At 39.9% G+C, this 16,622-nt stretch overlaps 1 protein-coding gene across 3 annotated transcripts in view; it reads right to left on the bottom strand.

Moving 5' to 3' along the window:
• ST8SIA1 (ST8 alpha-N-acetyl-neuraminide alpha-2,8-sialyltransferase 1) overlaps positions 1 to 16,622 on the bottom strand; it is a 138,938-nt gene that overhangs the window by 68,229 nt on the left and 54,087 nt on the right. The gene's annotated exons all lie outside the window — the stretch shown is intronic.

Here is a 16,622-nt window from a genome sequence, read left to right as displayed (position 1 = left end):
AGATACATATTCTTGGTCCCACTTCAGCTCTGGGTAGAGTTGGAGAAGCTGAAGTTCCCCTACACAATTCATGTGCACAATAGTCTGTGACCCGCCCTGATCCTACCAACTCTCAAGTACAACCTAATGTCTGTCTTCTTCAGAACTTTCCCTGACCAACCTTATCTTCAGGGATCAGCATCCACAATCCTACCCACTGTCACAAAAAGAATCCTACAGCAATGTCACTCCCCTTAACTGACACTCTAGACACTTAGCATTTGGTACTATTTGCTACCCATTTCGTGTATATACACTCATTCCTACACAGGTGGAGAATACGTTGCTCAAGGTTATAAATCATGTCTTGTAAATATTAACCTCTGACATTATGTAGTAGCCTCAGTAAGTACAGAGATGTTTTGATTAATTGATTGATTTATCCAAAAATGCCAGGAATATAAGCAAATACAGCAAAACTGTTAACAATTTCAGACTACTGGTATAAAGGTTAAGGATACACAGATGAGCTAACCCAGTCTAGCACACAAGAGTTCCCCAATCAAATGCCTACAGAATCCAGGCAAGGAACATAAGAGGAGTGGACGAAAGGCAAAAGGGAGTGTTAAGGACTGTGGTAAACAAAGGACACATGACAAAACCCAAAAGATCAGGAGCTAATCAGACCATGCTGGTGGGCATGGGACCCAGATGCTGCCATATATTCTAATTTTTTGCCCAACTGATAATATATTCTATGTGAAATCTCCTAGTTCTTAACGTTGGCAATATACTTCAAATAATTTTTTTTAATTGTAAAGGCTGAATAAAATACATTTGAGGGCCACACTTGGCTTGCTGGTAGCCAGTTTCCATTTTAAACTCTAGAACCCAGGAAGGGTCCTAGCCATCTGATATTTATCCAGGGTGGGAGGTTAAAGAGAAATATACATCTTATTCAGGAAAATACATGCTTAAAGGAACTTTTAGCCAAAGGTGGGAATGAGTTCTTCTTACCAGGCCCAAATGAAATAATAGATCATTTTTTTAAGACAGTATGTGAAAATTCATGATTCTAAGAAACAGAATACAGACCACAGGATTTCTGAAGTCTCCCTAATCTCAGCTCAAAATAACATAGAGAGATACTCATATATTCCCCATAGTGATTTCTCAGCCCTCGATGACTGAGACTCTCATCCTAAACAGCTGTTTGTTAGTTTCTGACCAAAATGAGATCATCTTACTATGCTTTTTAACAAGATATTATGGGCATCTTTCCTTCATTATTTAAACCAATGTATATTTCACTGGTTAGGTGATTCAAAATTTAACCAATTCCCTACTGTTAATATTTTAGGTTGTTCCCAATTTTTCACTACGTTAAACAATGCTGCTATAAACATCTTTGAATTGTGGCAAATCCAGGAAGATGAATAGAGAAGGAAGGACCAACACATTCTATTTTTCCCTTTGGCTGATGATAAAGCTTGCTTAATTTTATGTAAAGCACCATGCAAGAGCCTCTTCAAGACCGCCTTTCAGGCACCTGGGTGGCTCAGTGGGTTAAGCGTCTGCCTTCAGTTCAGGTTATGATTCCAGGGTCCTGGGATCAAGTCCGGCATCGGGCTCCTTACTTACGGAGTCTGTTTCTCCTTCTCCTTCTGCCCACCGGCTCCCCCTGCTTGTGCTCTCTCTCCCAAATAAACAAAATATTAAAAAAAAAAAAAAAAAAAAAAAAAAAAGAGCACCTCTCAACAAGATTGCTGTCCCTAATCCATCCACATAGGATTCCTCATGCTGTCATTGACCCAACACCTGTAATCTTGAGCACTTGTCCAGTTATATCCTTACAGTTAATCCTTAGATGTGGAATTGCCAGGTCAGATAATAAGGATATACTTAAGGCCACTGGTCCACATTGCTAAATTACTTACCAGAAAACTGTACCCGGTTCACTGGCACCACTTGTGCCTAAGAGCACCTATGTCTCAACCTCCCTATCTAGCGACCTTGGAAAAACTTAGGTCCCCTCAATAGAAGCAGCTGAGTACACATTCATCCATTTCCATAAGAAAAACACAATGGGAATCTCCTTAGGTGCTATGACAGCTATTTCAGACATAGCAGGGGAGAAACTTTATTGCGCTGTAATCATTCTATGATGTTGTACTTAATCCAAGAGGAAAGGCAGTTTGGCTTAAGTGGGTAAATTCAGAGTTTGGTTCAACAGGTTTGAGTGCAAATTCAGACTCAGTTTGGAATCTCAGCTTGGAACCAGCTGCTAGCTGGGAGATCTGAACAGGCTACTTATCATGTCCACAGCCTCAGTTTCTACATGTAAAATGGAGACAATAAAATAAGCTTTGTATGATAATACATATAAAACACACATGGCAAGAAGTCTGGCACATAGTAAGTTCTCAGCCAACTACAGCTTTAGAATGTACCCACAAAACCTTATCAAATTACAAAAATATAATGAACCCAATCTTTAATATTTTATCTTCTCTACTATATTTGATTTTCATTAATATTGCTTAGACATTGTACCTATAGTGTTACATATTTTGAGACTGAATTAGTTAAACAAACTTCATTATTTCCACTTCAAAATAAAAATGCTTTTTTCTTGAATTCCACGAATGAAGTCATATGGCATTTGTCTTTCTCTGACTGACTTCACAGAGCATAATAGTTTTAAGCAGTTTATATTTATTACTTTATTTGTATATGTGTTTGTCATAGGATAATAATTAATAAATTGAAACATCTTTGAGAGGTCATTAAATTAACTCTTTTCCTTTCACAAAAGAGGCAGGAATATGCAATGGAAAAAAAGATAGTCTCTTTGACAAACAGAGCTGGCAAAACTGGACAGCTACATGCAAAAGAATGAAACTGGACCACTCTGTACACCATACACAAAAATAAACTCAAAATGGATTAAGGACCTAAATGTGAGACCTGAAGCCATAAAAATCCTGGAAGAGAGGACAGGCAGTAATTTCTCTGACATCAACCATAGCAACATTTCTCTAAATATGTCTCCTGAGGCAAGGGAAATAAAAGCAAAAATAAACTATTGGGACTACATCAAAATAAACAGCCTCTGCACAGTGAAGGAAACACTCAACAAAACTAAAATATAATCTACTGAATAGGGGAAGATATTTACAAATCACATATCCAATAAAAGGTCAGAATCCAAAATATGTAAAGAAGTTATACAACTGAACAACAAAAAATAAATAGCCCAGTTGAAAAATGGGCAGAAGACATGATTAGACATATTTCCAAAGAAGATGTTCAGATGGCCAACAGACACATGAAAAGATGCTCATCATCACTCATTATCAGGGAAATGAAATACAAATCAAAACCACAATGAGATATCACCTTATACCTGTCAGAATGACTAAAATCAAAAACACAAACAAAAAGTGTTGGTGAGGATGTGGAGAATATGGAATCCTCATGCACTGTTGGTGGGAATGCAAACTGGGGCAGCCTCACTGGAAAACAGTATGGAGGGTTCACAAAAAAATAAAAATAGAACTACCCTAAATCCAGTAGTCCCATTATTAGGTATTTACCAAGAACATAAAAACACTAATTCAAAAGGATATAGGCTTCCCTGTATTTATTGTAGCATTGTTTATAGTAGCCAAATTATGGAAGCAGCCTAAGTGTCCATCGATAGATGAATGGATAGAGAAGATATGGTATAGGTACACCATGGAATATTACTCAGCCATCAAAAAGAATGAAATCTTGCCGTTTGCAACAACACTGATGGAGCTAGAGAGTATAGTGCTGAGTGAAATGAGTCAGAGAAAGACAAATACCATACGATTTCACTCTTACGTAGAATTTAAGAAACAAATTAAAGAAACAAAAGGAGAAAAAGTAAAAAAGACGGCAGTGTGCTGTGACTTGTTCCAGGATGGCTGGAAAGGCCAGTGGGGAGGGTGGATCAGCCCCCCTCTACCCTCTGCTTTCTTCGGAGGGCAGGCCCAGCCCCCCCCCAAGTGTTACAGCCCCCCTCTGTAGCAGCACTAGCCTTTAGCATTTGGGTTTCCCCCACCAAATAATTAAAAAAAAAAAAAAAGTCAGGTGCCTGGGTGGCTCAGTTGGTTAAGCAACTGCCTTTGGCTCAGGTCATGATCCTGGAGTCCCAGGATCAAGTCCCACATGAGGCTCCCTGCTCAGTAGGGAGTCTGCTTCTCCCTCTGACCCTCCCCCTTCTCATGCTCTCTCTCTCATTCTCTCTCTCTCTCAAATAAATAAATAAAAATCTTTAAAAAAGAAAAAAAAAAGTAAAAAAGAAACAAACCAAAAAACAGACTTAACTCTAGAGAACAAACAGATGGGTACCAAAGGGGGGATGGGTGGGGGATGAATGAAGTAAGTGAAGGGGATTAAAAGTACCCTTATCATAATGAGCACCGAGTCATGTATATAATTGCTGAATCACTATATTATATAGTTGAAACTAATATAACACTGTATAGTAACTATATTGGAATTAAAAACTCAATAAACATTTTTTAAATATCTTTTTAAAATTTATTTGGCCATATTCACTTGCATCCATTCTTCCTAGCCACCCTGCCCCTCTTGGAATTTTGGCAGTCTTTCACGGATAGGGTCCATGATGTCTACATTTCCCAAACATACAGAGTTTTCTTTTTTCTTTTTTGCACATACTAGTAGGATTCTCAAGTAAATGAAGCTTTCATTGTTCCAACAGCAGTGGCTTTGATGGACCATTTGGCTCACATATCCCCTAAGTGACTCAGTGAGAAAAAAATGTACATTCACAGGGTGATTTTCGAGGCTAGAATGATCTCCTTTCAAGTGTGCTAAACATAATGCCAAGCCCCAAGGAAGCACTGGCAATAGAAAGTTCGGGGTTGGCCAATCTAATCCTCAGCACTTCTCAAGCACATCTTAATTGAAAAACACTTTACAGATGGAACAATAACAATATGGACTCTGTATTTATACACATAACATATCAAATCATTTGTCAGTCATCTTCTAAGTGCCCAGGTCGTAGAAACAGCTCTCGAGTCATGGAGGCCATACGGTTAAGCATACAAACTAGATAGTCAGAGATTCTGTCCTTACCGACCTTAAGATGGTTACTGAACCTTCGTTAGCTTCAGCTTTCTCATCTTCTAAAATGAGGATAAATAAAAGAAACTGCCTCCATGGAGACATTAAGAGAATTAAATAAGGGATAATTATAAAAAGTGCTAAGCCTGGTACTTAGAAATCAGTAAATATTAGCTATTAATAACTTAAAATATTAAAGTTTCAACAACCATACTGCTCTGATCTCTTTCCTGGTTTTCTAGAATTTTTTCAGTGCCCTCTTCCCCACATCTGCCCCTCCTGTCCCCATTCACTATGTACCCCTGTCCACTGTTCTGCTTACAGCTGCTCTGAACCATCTGGAAACGTGATTCACCAAGATTCCCACGGTATAATACAACCTAAAACACAAAATTTGTGTTTCCTTCAGACACTCTCTTTTTAAGGACATGACATTATCTATGACATTTTGTTTCCACTATTTTTATTTAAAGGATAATAGTTTGCCTTTTTCCAACAAAGTTTCCTAGCTCTTACTTTATCTACCTCACATATGATAAATCCTTACCACTATTTATTTCCCTAAACATAAACCTTCATGTTCTAAATATTTTCTTGCCTCTAATTGTTCATTATAGAAAAGGTCAACGACATTATAAAATGCCTTAAGAATTTAATGATTGTCATTTACTTTTAATTTTTGACTTGTTTCATTCTTCCTTCTGAATACTGCAGAGCATTTCAATCCTTCTGTTACAAGGCCATTTCTATGAAATGTGAGTACAATGTAAAAAAAAAAAAAAAAGTTTTAGAGGATTAATTTATGTTCTTTACTAATTCCAAGAACAGTCACGAAGTTTTCAAATCAAAGGATGATTGTTCTAACTGCCCTACACTATAGAATAATCTAGTGTCTACAATCTGGCTGAAATTTTTTTTCCTCTCTAAATTTCCAAGAGGTTAAAAAATTATTACTACCTCTGGCAAGAGGTTGTTTGGAAGCCATATTGATTGGCTTGTTTCCTAAGCCTATTGGCTCACAGTGCTACAGAGACTAAAAAATGTTTTCCTTCAGTAGCTGAGCCAAGATAACTTGAAAACAAGCAGGAAAGCAGTATGTTAATTTAAAAGATGGAGTATTATAATATCCATGATTTCAAAATACAAATCCCACACATTCATTTTGTGGGGAAATTGGTGGAGTAGCTGATGGTTGAAAGACTGAGGAAAACAGAGAGCACCTTGGCCTCCACATAGGGGCCTGGAGCCTGGGGGAACCAGCTCCCGACAGGGAGGAAGGAGACCTAGGAGTCAGCCCTACTCCTGGCTCCATGCCTGCTTCTGCCATTTAGTTCTCATTGGACAGAAGGCAGAGACTGGCCAAGCTGACATCTCAGATAGTGATTCTAAGTCTTCAGAAAGAGCAGCAATTTCTCCACTGCAGTGTCTCCTAAGACGGATTTCATTGCTGTACCTGGGACTGGTATTGATAAATAACCACAAATGGGCAAAACACAGCTGCAGGAACAGCGGGAGCTCACTATAACCCTCTTTGACCGTCTCCACAGTCTTCTCTTAAGGCCCAGACTGAGACAGTTCTCAAGTTTCCCCGAGCAGACTGCTTCCACTGTGGGGGTTTTCCCCTCCACTCCAAGTCTCTCTATTTATACCAAAACGTAGGCTGTGGGGTCTACCAGATTTATAGCCAGTCATTTTATAGCAAAACCGAGCAGTCTTTCCTTTTTCTTTTTTTTTTTTCTTCCTTTCCTTGCCCTTTCTTTCTTCCTCCCTTTCTTTGTCCCTCTCTTTCCTTTTCTTATTCCTTTTCCTTCCTTCCTTCCTTCTCTTCTTTCTTCCTCCCTTCCTCCATTTCACTCACTCATTCATTCATTCCACTAAAATTTACTGAATCTCTGTATATCCCAGGTATTATGTTAATAATTGAGATACCACAGCATGCTACCCTCCCAGATTAAATACTGTTCCTGGGGAGCTTCCCAGCTACTGAGAGAGAAAGAGATAGAACCTTGAATCAAATACTTAAACAATTGACTACAAAGTTGCCAACAAGAGGTACCTGGTGCCTGGGAGGAAGACCCCTCAGACAAAATGATACTCAAACAGGATCTACTAGATTAACATAAGTGAACAAGGCAAGAGGAGACAAGAGTCTTCCAGAAAAAGAGATGGTGTGTTGAAAACCCCTAGAGAAAGAGAGAGTCTAGTGTTTATGAGGAGCTGAGAGAAGGCAAGTAAGACAAAGTGTAAAAGGTGAGAGGGAACGTTGTAGAATTGCATGCTGGAGGAACAGGCGCCAGATCACCCACATCAGGAAGAGCCTTGTGGGCGGTAAGGAGTTAGTCTTATGCCGAAATTAATGGGAAGCTAATCAAGGGTTTTAAGCAAAGTGATGGCATTACCTGACTTGCATTTTAAAACAATAACTCAGGCTACAGTGTGGAAATGGACTGGAGCGGAAGCCAGATTAGATACAAGGAGGCCAATAAGAAACTATTGCAAAATTCCAAGCAAGAGGTCATTGTTATCTGGAATAGGATGGTAGAGGCAATGGGGGAAAATAAGAAATAGATACAAGAAAGAGAAAGAAATGATCTTCACAAACTTCAAAATGTCTTTTGGCTCTATTCAATAACAACTTCTTTTTTTTTTTTAAAGATTTTATTTATTTATTAGAGACAGAGAGAGAAAGGGAGAACACAAGCAGGGAGAGCAGGCAGGCAGAGGGAGAAGCAGGCTCCCTGCTGAGCAAGGAACCTGATGCAGGACTCAAACTCAGCATCCCAGGATCATGACTTGAGCTGATAGCAGACACTGACTGAGCAACTCAGGCGTCCCTCAATAACAACTTCTTAATAATACATGATCCTGCGATTGCGCTAGTAGGTATTTACCCAAAGGATACAAAAATATTGATTTGAAGGGACACATGCACCCCAGCGTTTATAGCAGCGTTATCAACAATAGCCAAATTATGAGAAGAGCCCAAATGTCCATCAACTGATGAATAAAGAAGAATGGACTATGATTCAACCCTAAAAAAGAATGAAATCTTGCCCTTTGCAATGACATGGATGGAGCTAGAGTGTATTACGCTAAGCAAAATAAGTCAGTGAGAGAAAGACAAATACCATATGATTTCACTCGTATGTGAAATTCAAGAAATGAAATGGATGAACACAGGGAAACAAGAAAAGAAAGAGGCAAACCATAAAACACTCTTAACTACAGAGAAGAAACTGAGGGCTGCTGGAGGGAGGTGGACAGGGGGATGGGTTAAATGGGTGATGGGGATTAAGGAGGGAATCTGTGATTGAGTACCAGGTGTCACTAAATCCTACTCCTGAAACCAATATTACACTACGTGTTAACTAATTGGAATTTAAATAAAAATTTAGAATACAAATAATAAAAAATTTTAAAAACCCACATCAAAAAAATAAGTAAATAAAATAAAAAATTAAAAAATATATATGTTTTAAAGGTGAGTAAGAATAGCAAAACAAAAACAAAGTAACTACCCATCCAGCACCAAAGCTGTGGCTTAACTTTTTTTTTTTTCGTATGAACACATCAGCTCAAGAGTAAGATGAAGTTCTGAGCACCAACAGGGTGACTGTGGACACACCATCCAACACTCTGCATTACTGTTATCACCAGACCCTCCCCTTCTTCCAGTGCTGTTGTCTATGAACAACTGATCCTGGGTCATTTTAGTGAGGAACACCTCCTTCCAAAAGAATTAGGTTCACGCATGTGGTTGCAAAGGTTTTGAAAGATTGGACATCCCTTCTATTGCTCATTCAGCATACTTTTCAATTACCACCTGCTATGCTATGTGCCAGGCCCTGTCAAGGTTCTGCTCTTGAGGGCCTCACAGTCTGCTAAGCAGAAAGCATGTGAACAAATAGTTGTTATTCAACAGGACAGTAACAGATATACAAATTATGGGGGTGAAAAAGAACAGATTTCAAATTAAGACAGCAGGGCAACAGAGATTTAGGAGAGGGAACCAGGAAAGTTTTACAGACATAAGATGCTTTATAGCATGCTTCATGAAGGCCCTATGTGCTGTCCTACAAAGTTTGAACTTTATCCTCTAGATGGTAAAGAAGAAGGACTAACTTGTCTAAGACTGATAGGCTGCAGTCCAAAAAAGGAAGTGGCCTCCAGTAAAGTTCTATGGAAACCAGCAATGGCCCAGTGCTGACGGCCCCCAATCCTGCCCAGTGGCAAGGCTGGGATCCCAGCACTTCATGCCAAGAAAGAGGATAGCTCTTGTCTAACCATGAGCTGACTGATACATCTTCTGGTCAAGGTGGGTCATTCACCTGCATCTGCAAGGCTTGTCCCCTAGCTACCAGTCATGGCTACCGAGGGCTTTCCATTACTTATGGACACTGAGCTGGTAAGTCATGCCAGGACAAGGTTCTATTCTATTCCAGTACTATTATATCACATCAGTTTTTGAATCACATCAGTAAAGGCACTAGTGCATCTATTCCTCATCAGACAACTAAAAAGCCCAGCTCACTTTCTAGATCTTTTCCTAGGATCTAGAACATTTAGAATTTCATCATTTCTAATCACAAAAAGGCAGAGAGTATCAGATGTATCGGATAACAGGGTGTCTACTAGCTGCTACTTGCCCTTCTCCCTGAGTCTTCTCCAGTAAAAACTGCTCCCACAAGCTTGGTGAGTGTGCTGTGTGGCCATTTCCTCTTGCTTCCAGGGCGGGCAGAGAGGAGACAAGAAAACAGATTCACATTCTATAACAGCAACACTGGCAGCAGGCTGAAGGATATGTAGGGAGGCAAGGTGACAGTCGTGAAATTATTAGAGAGTTCTCGACTTAGTCCACCTAATGCTGATAAGTGTTGAACTAACAGTGGTAGAGAAGTAAGAAAAGAGGGGGTAAATTCAAGAGATAGTTACAAAATAAAACTGGATTTGGATAGTGGTTAGTAGGGATGATGGATTCAAATGTTAAGATCCAGGTGTCCAGATTAAGTGATTGAGTGGGTCATGATCTGGGACAGAGAATAAAGAAAAGAACTAGGACGGGGAGGGCAGGAGTTAAATTCTGAACATGTAAAAGGTAAGGAACCTATGGGCCACTGAAGATAGTACTCAATGCGAGAAGGGACTGAGTCTGTTTTTACTCCATTTTACCATTATTTCCCCAGGAACTAGCATAGTACCTAGCACCTAGTACTAGTCGCCCAATAAATACCCGAAGGAATGCTGGAACTTTCATTTTATACAGAATCATCAAAATTTTAGGAAAACATAGTTTTGCTGGTAGTAGGGCATATCCCTGTAGGTAGTAAGTCTAGCAAATGTGAAAGGGAATTTCAGATGCCTCAAAGCCTTAGTTTACATTTTGCTCCAACTCTTACTTTATTTTGTAGATTCTTGACTTGCTCTAAATTTCATGGGCCATAGAGAAGCACGAGGTTTTTTCCAAGTCCACTGATATCACAGGCCTTTGCATTGAAAGAAATCTTCCAACAGTCCCCATCTCAGTCATCTAGAAGACCCATGAACCATATTCCTCTCAGTTCTTGCAGACCTTTTGTGCTGCTGTCAAAGTCTACATCAGGCTCTAACAAAAAGCAATAATTGGCAAATTTAAGTTAGCGCTTTGGAATTAACAACACTTTGTGAATATAGGCTATTATCTGAATAGTTGATTAGACCCAAAAATGTATATAATATCAGAATAGACTGAACCCTAGGAAAAGAAAATTTAAGCAAAATTATTAGATTTTGTATATTTTACAAGAAGCTGTTAACCAGTAACAGAACACCTTGGACAAAAAGATTACTGAATAAATTTGATATGCAATTGCCTTTTTCTCAGCACCTTTTCTTTTTTCTTAGCAAAGAGCTAAAACTCTGAGGTTGGGTAGATAGAAACAAATAAATTTAGGGGGAAAAATCCTATGCATAAGAGTTTTCAGAATAGGGGCACCTGGGTGGCTCAGTCAGCTAAGCGTTTGACTTTTGATTTCAGCTGTGGTCATGATCTCAGGGTCGTGACAGCAAACCCCACGTGGGGCTTTGTGCTCAGTGGGGAGTCTGCCTGAGATTCTCTTTCCCTCTCTCCCTTCTCCTCCCCCACTCACACATGCTCTCTCTCTAAAATAAATAAATCCTTTTTTTTTTCCCCAAAGGGGGTTTTCAGAATATAAAATGTTGATTATCGGGACGCCTGGGTGGCTCAGTGGGTTATGCCTCTGCCTTCAGCTCGGGTCATGATCTCAGGGTTCTGGGATCAAGTCCCGCATCGGGCTCTCTGCTCAGCGGGAGGCCTGCTTCCCCTCTCTCTCTGCCTGTCTCTCTGTCTACTTGTAATCTCTTCCTCTGTCAAATAAATAAATAAAATCTTTTTAAAAAATAAAATAAAATGTTGATTATCCCCCAAAAGCACAGTTTCCTTTTAAGTCAGCAGAAGTGACCCACACCCCCATCCTCTCACCACCTACTTTTCCCCACCACGCTTATCCACTCACCTTTTTTTCTGACTAGCTGCCAATACAATGTCTTAATTAACAATCCACCCAGATTCTCTCCTTTACTTAGCTGCTGCTCCCTCCATTCTGTCAGTCTCCACAGAGCTAGGCATAGGAGAGAACCTTATGTTTCTGTCTGAAAAATTCTGCTTTCTCAGAGGCTTCATTCTCAGCCTCTATATATAATCCTAAACCCACACTTGGGGCCACTGCAGATTCACTCAGCCTGAGTCCAGGAAATGTGGATCAATGCTGGCCATTAGGGGAATGGTTTGGCGAGTGGTCAGCCATAGCTGTGGAAATCACCATCAAGTTATGCCTGCGGTCTTCTAGCCTAGACTTTGAGGTGTGGCTCTGGGAACTTGTCTTCCATCTTATTTTTAAAACACAGCCCCAGGGTGCCCTTCCAAATTATCAGTGACCAGCTCACATGCAGTCCTAGAACTATGCTTCAGCCTGTTCTCAAAAACAGTCCCTAATTAAGAGCCCAATGCTGGGGACCCCCACCTTGTTCCTTTGAGTGGCTGCCTTGACCAAACGATCCATTTCCAAGCCTCGAGAAGGGTGGCCCTGCCTTCTTCTGGCCATTACCTCTTCGAAGCTGCCAGTTACTAAAATCTCCAGCCTAGTGGGTGGGAACTTGAAGTCCACTGCTATTTTCACCCTACCAATTCCCCCATCCTGTTGGGCATGTCGACCCAGAAGTTCAGAACCCCGCAGATCACAGGATATGAGTAGTCAGGCCATGAGGGATGGCGAGCATATTGTGCTATCTCCTGTGTGGAAGTTACAGGCCAATTAGTAGAAGAGACAGTGAATTGAACAAATACAAATGTTAAGAAAATGTTCTCTGTACTCACTTGTATCTTCTCATTCCCTGACCACATTAATTAAGTCAGAGAAAGTCAGTGTTGATACGATACCTCCCCATAAGTTAATCAAATAAATCTTTATGCATTTAAGAGCTGTCTAATATAGGGTGTTTGGGTGGCTAAGTTGGTTAAACATCTGACTTTGGCTCAGGTCATGATCCCGGGGTCCTGGGATCAAGTCCTGAGTCAGGCTCCCTGCTCAGTGGGGAGCCTGCTTCTCCCTCTCCCTCTGCTGCTCCCCCCCTTGTGCTTGCTCTCTTTCAAATAAGTAAATAAAATCTAAGAAAAAAGACGTCTAATATAATTAAGAAGTGCAAATAAACATATCAATAGCAGAAATGAAACAGAAGCCTACAGGCATGCAAATCCTCAAAACTAAAGCAAAATCGTTGGAAATTCCTTCTACAGCTGGACCTTTGCCTATAATAAGAACCAAGATGAAGAAACCAATTGGAAAGAAAGAAAGAAAGAAAGAAAGAAAGAAAGAAAGAGAGAAAGGAAGGAAGGAAGGAAGGAAGGAAGGAAGGAAGGAAGGAAGGATGAATATACAAACTTTTTCTACAGGAAAACCCTGTCATGTCACCAAACCTAAGAAGAAAGTGTTATATGGAACATTAACACCTCCTGAAGAAAGTTATCACTCCCATCAGACCTACAGAATGAGATTTGACTCAGTGGTAATTGGCATCATGCATCCTTTTCAATTGTTCCCAGGAATCCAGAAGCCTGAGCCATAATCAATCTTTGTACTAAATTTTCCATACTGTCAAATATTTTAGAAAGGTCTGCACCTTGGTACAATAGAGCATTCCTTACATTTAATTTTCATTTTGTTCTCAACCATAGAAAAATCTGTGAATGTTCACTAAAGAAAGGTCTTAATTTGTAATTATTTCTATATTTGCAAAAGAAGAAACCTTAGCATTTACCTTCAGCTCCACTGTGGGGCAGTTCCGTGTACTACCTCACTTCTAATCATTTGCTTTCCTTTCCTACGAAGGTAACAGATATTGTGACATCCTGTGACCATCACTCTCCTCATCTCCTCAGTTACACAGCAATTTGAAGAATACCGGATATGAATTCATTTAGATACACGATCTTAATTCCTTAAAAATTAATAACTTCTCTCATACTGCATTTTCATTTTATCATAATTATTACCCAACTATAATGACATGAAAGTACAAGTGGTAGAGTCTGTAGCATTCTCCATTTCTGTTTTATATTTCCCTAAGTCCCCGACTCAACAGATTTATCTCTTCTTACTACTCAACGGACTGGAAAATTAACTTCATTCCTTTTCTAGTAGTGTTTTTTCCCCCCACTGGTTTCTAGCACTACCAAAATATGAAAGAGACGTTTGCATGCCCTAAAAGCTTTAGCAGATAATAACAGTAAGAGTATTAGATGTTTGTATAGCGCCTTCGTTACAAAGCGCTTTTACTTCCATAATCTCATTTTAACTGTTTCTCATCATAACACTGAAATACAAAGACCAGGGATTTTTAATCCTGACTCAAATAAAATTCAGGCTGATAACAGGTATATGACTTGTCTGGAATCATAAATGTCATCATACGAAGGACAGGTCTAAAACCTAGATCTTTAAATTCCATTCCCTACACAGTTCTCTAACATTGGCACTTGGCCAAGAGCAATAGAGTAAATGACCTGAATTATTTAATGGTAGTGGGATCATGTTCTGGATTCCTATAATAAAGCAGCAATGTGCAAAGTATAACTTGCTTCCCTTTGAGAACGTGGAGTTCTCTATTAGAGATGCAATATTGTGATTTATAAGAAATATATATTCAGATGATCAAAAAACATTTCTCATATATATCTGGTCTTCATCCACAGTTCCTGTCTCACAGCTCCCAAAATCCTTGGAATCCCCTGAACACTAAGAGCGCTGGTAGCACCTATTATCATATTTGGTCTCTTGCCCTCAGTTCCTGAAAACCCTTCAGAATTATAAAGATGAAATGGAAGTCTTGTTATTCATAACAAGGCCCTTTCCACCACAACAAGGTTTATGTTAATGAGGTGACTTTTGGAAAGCACCTAAGGGTGGGGGTGACTGCCGGACAACAAACCATGAATAGAGGACTGGAACTTTCAGTCCCACCCCTGATTTCCTGGAAGCGGAAAGGGGCTGGAGGTTGGATCAATCACCAGTGGTCAATCATTTTCATCTCATCGTGCCTGTGTAATGAAGCCTCCATAAAACCCCAAAAGGATTGAGTTCGGAGAGCTTTCATGTTGATGAATTCAAACACTTCCACCTGCCACCATGCTGGGCCCCAAGTGTCAGAAGAACAGAAGCCCCTTTGTCTGGGACATCGCCCTGTCTTCATGTGGCAGTTGATTGTACCCTTTAATATCCTTTGTAGCAAATCAGTAATATAGTGAGTAAGTGGATTTTCTGAATTCTGTGAACTGTTCTAATAAATTAATCAAACTCAAGGAGAGGTCATGGGACACTCTGATCTGTAGCAATTCAATCAGAAGCACAGGTTAACAACTTGGACTTAGCAACTGGAGTCTGAAATAGAGGGTGGTCTTGTGGGACTGAGACTTTTGTCTATGGAACGTGATGCTATCACCAGGTAGAGTGTCAGAACGGAGTTGAATCGGAGGACACCCAGCTGGTGTCTGAGAATTGCTTGGTAGAGTGGGGAAGCCTCCACACACAAGTTGAAATTGTGCCCAGGAACCCACTTAATAGAAATCAATATAATGTAACCGGTCTTATTCCTCCTTTCATTATGGACTGCTAGGGAGCTCAAAGTCAAAGGGAAACTACAGTGCCATACTAGAAACTAGTTTCAAAGGGAAGCTACAGTATGGTATAGGATCTTACAACTTGCATATCTACACTTTATTTTTTTTCTCCCAAATATCTGTGAACGAAACTTCTCCATTTCTTCTAGGGATATTCTTATAATGGAAGTGAAATGCCTCTAAGTGGTTTCAAGGTGACTGAGTGATAAGAATGAACAACTACTCCACCAGAACCAATGTCTTTTTAAGAAAATAAAAACAAGGGCGCCTGGGTGACTCAGTGGGTTAAACCTCTGCCTTAGGCTCAGGTCATGATCCCAGGGTCCTGGGATAGAGCCCCGCATCGGGCTCTCTGCTCAACAGGGAGCCTGCTTCCCCTCCCCCTCTGCCTGCCTCTCTGCCTACTTGTGAACTCTCTCTCTGTCAAATAAATAAATAAAATCTTAAAAAAAAAAAGCAAGATAATAAACAATGGAAGCTTTGATATCAGACAGGCCAGGTTTCAGATCCCAGCCCTTCCAGTTGCCAGCTCTAGAACCCTGAGTAAGTTGATTAACTCTTCTTGGTCTGTTTCATCCATGAAATGAAGACAATAAGAACATCCATATGGAGTAGCTGTAATGATAGCATGAGATAGCATGAGAAGAAGCTGAGATAGGCCAGCACATAGAGGGCATTTGCTGAGAGCTGAAATACTGAAATTCACGACTTCTCTTGTACCTAGACATGCCCATGTGATTGAATCCTGACCTCTGACACATCAGCAGGATATATTCCATATTCCCTCTTCTCCTTCCTCCTTCTTCCCAGCGGGATCCTGGACAGAAACTGAAAGGTCCTGTGGCCATCAACTAAGGGCATTCAAGCATCGAGATAGGAGCCTGGGAGCTTGATGGCATTGTGTAGCCATCACCTGACCTTCAACTACCCACCTGCTAATTCTCTATTTTGGGAGATAAATAAGTACCTATTCCATTAAGCCTCTGTGCCAAGTTTCTATTATAAAGGAGGTAAACATAAGCCTGACAACATGAACCTAACACAGATTTGGCAAAGATCTATGTCCACCAAATATCAGTCCCCTTAGTTTCTTCCTAGTCAAAAAGGCACATGATTGGAAAAATTATCATAATAATATTGATAAGCAGAAAAACAAGTTACCAAATGCTGTAGATTATACAGTATAATCCAAATTTCATTAGCAAGGAGAAAAAAATTGCTGTGAGACTCAGGGATATCCAGAGGCTCAGAAGATTCTATTAAGCACATGACTGTGAAAGGAAAAAAAATGTGTATTTTCATTTTAACAAAGCCATTTAGACAAAACTACTTCAGAATGTCCTGCTGGGTT

Source organism: Lontra canadensis, unplaced genomic scaffold, assembly GCF_010015895.1.
Source record: "Lontra canadensis isolate GAN:19392208 unplaced genomic scaffold, GSC_riverotter_1.0 scaffold9, whole genome shotgun sequence".
Classification (NCBI taxonomy): Eukaryota; Metazoa; Chordata; class Mammalia; order Carnivora; family Mustelidae; genus Lontra; species Lontra canadensis.
The sequence above is the reverse complement of the archived record's forward strand: the minus strand, read 5'-3'. Positions and strand labels throughout refer to the sequence as shown.